The following is a 7,526-nucleotide window of genomic DNA, read 5'->3' as shown; positions in this document are numbered from 1 at the left end:
ACCTGGGTAATTTTTGTATTTTTAGTAGAGACAGGGTTTTGCCACGTTGGCCAGGCTGGTCTTGAACTCCTGACCTCAAGTGATCTGCCTGCCTCGGCCTTCCAAAGTGCTAGGATTACAGGCGTGAGCCACCGTGCCTGGCCTGCATTGGTAATTTTGATAGGTAATGCCAAAGCATCTTCCATGGGGTTGTACCATTTTGCATTTCCTCCTGAAATGCATGAGGTTTAAGTCATGTGAACTTTTCACTCAGTTTTTTCATCTGTTAAATAGGACCAATAATGGTGCCCAACTATATTACTTTCCTATTTCTGCTGTAATAAATTACCACAAACTTAATTACTGAGGTCTTCATCATGATGTCTTCCTCCTTCTCATCACCTCCCAAATACAAACTTTCTTCTATAACAAAGGCAAAGACTAACCACACCTCACTTCCAGATGTCTTAGGATGCCTTAGCTCTGTGGGGCGTAGGAAACTATTGCATAGTGTTGAAAAGCCCACTTTTCATTGCTTAAATGTGGATCGTGATAGTACGTCTCTCATAGAATTGACATAAAGAGCTGTTAAAAGAAAAACATATTGTAGACCAACTATGTCAAGTAGAGTTTATTTGAGCAAAGAAAATGTAAGCAAAAGAAAACAAAAAAATGATTCTTTTTTTTTTTTTAAGTAAATCTCTTGAATAAATTTTACGATTTCTGGAAAACAAATGTTTTATGACATTAAAAAAATAGAATTGTTAAAAATTTCGTTGAAAAGTTAATGTAAAACTACATTAAAGGGATTGTGATGCGAAAACTATTAGATAAAAAGTTGATCTACATCCACCTCAGAATTCTCATTGTGTCAAAGTGTCATCTCACCAAAGACTTGCCGTTTGGTTGTGTGGACAAAACATGTTTACAGTGAAGGGATCTTCAGGATCTGCTGACATTGCATCGCGGGGGGTCATTCAGACATGCGTTTCCATTTGTCATGTAGTGAGCAGCTATGATGTGTTCTTGTCAAAAGAGTTCAACTGGAATTTAGTCGAGCTTTTAGATCTAATTTCCCATTTGCAGAAGATACTCAGGTGAAAATGCCATGGTTTCCCCCGTTGGCAGTTTTGCTCTCCACGGTTTCAGTTTACCTGCAGCAAACCTTCGGGCAGCTCAAGAGCCGCGGGGAGAGGCAGCGAGGGAGAACAGTGCACAGAGATGGAAGATGGGAGGGGCCCTGGGGGAGCTTCACAGAGGAGAAGGCAAGGTGGGAACGGGGAACGTTGGTAACGTTCTGTGAAGTCTGCATCTTCAAACGCCCCAGCGCTGTCTAGTCTGATGAGAGAGGAGACTGGCCAGGCTTACGGATGGAGGGGAGTCAGAGAGGGAACGAGGATTTCTCAGGAGGAATCGAAAACAAAAAATGATTCTTGAATCGAGCAACTCCCAGAGCCAGGTTCAGAGGACTCCCACCAAGAGAATGATATGTCAGCATTTATAGAAAAGCCAGGTATAGGATTAGGGGAAGAGGGGAAAAGAAAAGAAAAAGCGAGATATAAAGGCAACTTATTCGGTTACAACTTAACTGATTAATGGCTTACAGAGCCTCCTGCAATTAACTGCAGCTCAGCTACTGGGATCAGCTTCTATACTGGTTTGGTCTGTTGGGCCCAGTGCAAGAGCCTAGTCCAAGTCAATAACTTTCTAAAAAATTGTATTTTAGAAAATAAATTTTTAAAATTTTATTCAGACGAAATGATACAACATTTGTAAAGTACTTAGGTTCTTATTATTGTCAGTCACTCATATCATCACAGTGTGTGTCACAGGGTCAAACCCAAGATGAGATCATCAATACCTGCAGCACCTCTGACATCTCAATGGGAATCATCTTGCTTGGATAATCGCCCCCATCCTTCCATTGGGCATACCACTGTCTCACTATCCACGGCCCTCTATACTCTCAGCTCCTTCCTTCTCAACTTAGATTCTTAAGTGCATACATTCCCTTTTAAACACTCTTGACTTCCATAGTCCAATCTGTCCTTCTTGTACTTGCTTGGCAGAATCCCAGACTTGGTGAAAAGCCAGTTGCTTGCCTCCTCAGTCCCTCAGCAGTGGACAGTAACTGGAGAAAATCATATAATACCAAACCACGATTTGCCTTTTCCACCATGTTGACATTTACACTGATAGTGTAAAAGCAATGATCGGTAAAACTGATGATACCTTATTAAAAGGAATCAAGGCAACACCACCGAACTGCACTAGCAGTGATTGTATTTTCACCATTATGCACTTGCAGTTAAAAGAAAAAGCCAGTTTCATTAAGAATGTCCTTAATAAACCCGTAAAAATTATTACTTGCATTAAATCTAAGCTCTTGATTATCTTTTAAATATTATGTAATATTTGGAAAATATTCCAGTGTAAAAATGGGACTGTCTGCATAAAAAATTGTTGCTGCATATTGAAGGGTGTGTATCTTGAGTAAAATAATTGTGCAGTTGATTTGAGCTGAACTAGCCACCTTTTTCATGAAATAACATTTTTACTTAAAAGAATATCTGGTGGACAAACTACGGCTATTAGTTTTGTGTAACTGACATAGTTTCTTGAAAAGTAACAAAGTAAATTTGTGACTTTAAGGAAGGCAATCAATTTTTTTGTCAACGATGACATTTGATGTTTTGAGCAAAAATTAGAATTTTGGGGAACGTGATGTTCCCCTGTGAGCTAAACAACTTTCTGTTACTTAAAGACTCTTTTAATGTGATCGATAGTGATATTAATGAATGTAGCTTAAAATATTATATAATATTTTTAACTATATATTATATAATATTGCCCACTGCAAACTTATTCCTTCTCAGCTGTGATGTGGCAGTGTTAGTAGTCCTCTGGTCCATGTTCCTGCTCTGAAAACCAAAGACAGTGATCCAGGGATGGTAGACCTGATAAAATCACAGTCAGCATCCCATCAAGTTTAGGTAGTCCTATTTGCAAACACTCTTCATTTGATTCCTTTTCTTTCCTGTGTTTGTTGGGGAATTAGCATCAAAGAAAATATATTTTATTTTCGTTATAAAATATTTGGAAGATCTGTGTAACTCAGAGAACTAATAGTTTTCAGGTCACCAATGCATGATGTTCCAAAATCATTAACAATGCAAGATAGACCATTGAGTTTTAAAGTCACAGAGTATAAAGGGTTCATGTGGATTCAGATTCCACATTGCAACTAACTTTTAAGAAACTTCTACTTGTCAAGTTTTGGTATAGAATCAAAGGAGAATATCCACAATTATCTGAGAGAGCTGTTATAATAGTTCTCCCTTTGCCAACTGTATGTCTATGTGAGCCATGATAATGTTCATGTCCTTCAACCAAAACAACATATCACAACAGCTTGAGTGCAGAAGCAAATGTGAGAATCCAGTAGTCTTCAACGAAGTCCGACCTTAAGATCTGAAAAACTGGAAGACATTACCACACTGCTCTACTTTTTTTTTTTTTTTTTGGACTTTGGAAAATACGGTTATTTTTCATAAAAATTTGTATTATGATTAAGTAGGGTTATGTTATTTTTATTCGAATTAATAAACATGTTTAAATTTTTTTTCAGTTGTAATTTCTAATGCGGTAAAGATTCATAGATTTAACCTACATAAACAAAACTCTTCAGTGTCCTCAGTTTTTAAGTATGTAAAAAGGTGCTGAAGCCATAAAGTTTGAGAACCACTGCTATAATGTGAGCTAGATGATATAACCTTGACCCAGAAGGTCTGGGTAGAGTCAGAGCAGGGAAGAGTAGTTTTAGCGACGGTCTATTTCATTATTGGTGGACAGCATTTTACAAACAAATACATTTAAATAATGCGTAGTTGACTGCGTTGTAACTGAGTAATCAATTTAAGCAGAAACCAGCAGGCAAGTAATTGTTTAAATATTCTTGTACTAATCATCCTCGATTATATCATCCCCTCGAGAAAAACAAAATTGGAAATATAATAAGGCCAAACCTGCTGTCCACACCCAGCCTCCAACTCCAGATCCACCAGCGAGAATGTCATACCAGACTTCAGGGGCTGAGTGGGGTTTGTTCCAATTAGAGTGGAATGACTGACTTCTTCAGAAAATGGAGCAGTGGGGTCAATGGCTAGTTAGCTGGATTCACTTAGTGCCTGCTGTCCAACCTGGATATCCAGGTCTTTACATACTTTTGACGGACTGAACCTCTCATTGCTGCCCAGCATTGGCATTCATGTGCCATTGCCCACTGCAAACTTACTCCTTCTCAGTGCTTTGATGTGGCACTGTCAGTGGTCATTTGGTCAATGTGACAGCTCTGAAAACCAAAGACAGTGATCCAAGGATGGCAGGCCTGACAAAATCAAAGTCAACATCCCATCAAGTTTATACTCTCCTGTTTGCAAACAGTCTTGATTTGATCCCTTTTCTTTCCTGTGTTTGTTGGGGAGTTAGTATTAAATGTCCGTTTCAAACCATGACAAATCTGGTCTTTAATAATTTATATTTCCTAAGTGTAATCGATGTTCCTGACTTTCTATGAAAGTCATACCATATCACCCCATCTCTATTCCCTAAGGCCTGCTTCATTTTCCTGCGTGAGTTTGTTTTCACGTCCAGTTTTACCAACCTCAAGTCAAATCCTTTGTTGAAAATGTCTCTGGGTGCTTTGTTAAGGTCAGCATGTGACAGAGAAATATGTATGAGTCTCACTAATGTCTGCCCATAAGCCACCTTGATGAGATCTCCAGATGGGGTGATTTGGTGGTTGCCTGAGGATGCTCATCTGCTAGCCTCTGCGGCTGGAAGAACAAAGTAAAAAATAATTCATATTTCTGACTTCTATTCTGGTGGTGAATTTTGCTTGGTTTTAATCTGGGATTTGAAGGTTTTAAACATCTGCATACTCAAGCATTGATTTCTCTAGATCCAGGAGGACCCTTCGAAATCTAGTCCAACACCTCCATTTGCTGCTGAGGCCCTTAAAGGCAAAGAAAGGAAGTGACTTGAGAGGTCAGAGTCAGCCGTGGCCAGGCTGGGATGCCTCATCTTTCTCCTTCCCCCACCTTGCAACTGCAGGAGCCTCAAAGGCCTGAGATCCAGTATCTGTCTGTAGGTCCTAGATTTGAGGCATTTTGATCTAGCCTGGTGCCCTACAGCCATGATGTGATGGATATTTGTAGTGTTTTCCTTCCTGGGATTTCTTCCTCTTTTCCTGATAGTATCCACTTCCCTTTCCCCTCTCTCAGTCCACGTGGCTTCAGTGGGGCAAACCCCATCCCAATTCCAGTCTAGACAGTGGCCAAGATGACTGGTAGAGGGATGAACATGTGACCTGCTTGGCCAATCAGACCCAGCTTCGGGCTGTTTGCTGTTGCTGTGAAGAAATAAGGTATCCATTACGTAGGATATAAAATTGAAGGTGTTCATGGTCATTTTGCCATTACTTGGGAAGAGACTGACTGAGAAGCAAATCGACCCTGTGGAAAGCAGAGCTGAGAAGGAGAGACTGAGGGAGAAACAGACAGAGAAACAGAGTGAGGGTAAAAAAAGAGAAGGGCAGGGGGAGAAGGAGCAGAGAGAAGGATTCCTGGTGAGACCCTGTGAGCACCTCAATCCAGCCACATTTCAAGCAAGATCTACCCCTGGATTTTGTGTGTGTGTGTGTGTGTGTGTGTGTGTGTGTGTGTAATATGAGCTATTACATTTTTTGTCTTAAGCCAGTTTGAGTTGATTTGCTGAAACTTGGTCTCTTTGGTTTGCTAAAATTCTGCTTACCGGCTAGAGTTTCGAGCTCCGGGATGACCCTGAATGCTACTTGTTCAGGTACATTATAGAAAAGTGCTAGTTGCTGGGGCAATTTGGTTTCTCTTCCTGTTGGAGCCTGTGGTGAGTTTTCTGTGCTTGAAGCTACTCTTGCCCTCTGAGCAGCCTAAGCCCCTGAGCTATGGGTGATCTGGGTTGCCTCTGAGTCCTTATTTGGTTTGGGGGCTCACTTGTAGAGACTGGAAGAGGATGACTCACTGTTCACCGGCCTTTGGTAGATTATCTCCAATGAGGAGGCCTGACATGCTTCTTTTCTGTCTTAGTTTTTAGGTTTCTATTTGTATTAGCATCTCTATCACTAGAGACATAAAAATAATGAACTCTCATGCCAATGAATTAAAAGGAGCTAGGAATCATGTGCATACTAACCGTAATGACATTACATGCATCATATGGGATGTATAATATAATAGTGTACATCACATAGTGATACTGAGAGAGTGCTGACCCATGCACAATATGAATTAACACAGTTTATTTTCTGTATCAATGAAAGGTCCTGGCAGAAACTGATGGCACATTCAAACTAGAAAATTCGAGAGACCCTAATGAAGGGACTAATTACAAAGTTGTGGGCAGGGTGGAGGGAAGCTGCTGGGTAAGAGCAGTGCCCCAGGGCTGGAAACATTAAGGTACAGTTACCTCTTTGAGGCCTGAATGGACAAGAGAAGAAAGAGGTTCCAGAACCGACTGCGAGAGCTGTGTGGCACTGTGGCCCGTAGGGAGAGAGCTGGGAAGAAATACTCTGTCAGAAGTGGATTTATCCTGAAGCTCTTGAAACTGAAGCCTGAAGGCCCCTACTCACATGGGCCTCTGGAATGCCAACTGCTGTTGGAATGTAAAATGTGTTTTGTGTGGGGAAGCAAAACCCATCAGCAATTGAAAGTATTTTTTACTTCTGGGCATAATGGTTCATGCTTGTAATTGTAGCACTTTGGGAGGCTGAGACAGGAGAATCGCTTCAGCCCAGGAGTTTGAGGCCAGCCTGGACAACAAGTGAGACTCCATCTCTAAAAAAAAAAAGTTAAAAAGCAAGTATTCCTCTGTAAGCGTTTTTGATAAGTTGTCCGAAGAGACCTCACACTAAAGGGACAGGAATCTCCAGGACTCCACTAGTTCGTTCTGATTTCTCTTCTCATTCTAAATAAATATCCATCTGTCTCAGTATGTCTTAGTATTTTTCTCAGTACCTCAAAAATCATATAAGATTTTGGGCTCCACAAAACCTGGATTTGCCTCAGTCTCACTCCCTCCTAGCCTCTCTTGGACCTGAGAGAAACTTAAATGAAAATGTATAATCCCTGTCCTCATGGATCTTAGCATCTAGTGAGGGATACAGATGAGTAAACAGTGGTAGCCTCTCCATGGTTTTCTGCATCCCATATCACCCCATGTGAGCATTATACATTGTGATTCTTATTTTATTGTCCTGTCACTATCTGGGTTTGTCTTTGTCTCTTCTCAGAAATCCAGGAGCTTCTCAGAGGCAGGAAGTGGTGTCTTTGATTACTGAATCTCTCATACCAAGCAAAGAGTAAGAGAAGAGTAAATCAACATATGAATGAATCAATGACTAGATGAAGGAGTGAGATGGGGGCTGTAACTGATCACTGTAGGAGGCATAGTCAGCATAAGGAAGGTGCTGTTCAGTATTTCATCTTTCTTTATGGTATTCTAGTTTACTTCAG

Source organism: Saimiri boliviensis, chromosome 5 (genome assembly GCF_048565385.1).
Source record: "Saimiri boliviensis isolate mSaiBol1 chromosome 5, mSaiBol1.pri, whole genome shotgun sequence".
Lineage (NCBI taxonomy): Eukaryota > Metazoa > Chordata > Mammalia > Primates > Cebidae > Saimiri > Saimiri boliviensis.
Note: the sequence above shows the minus strand (reverse complement) of the source record.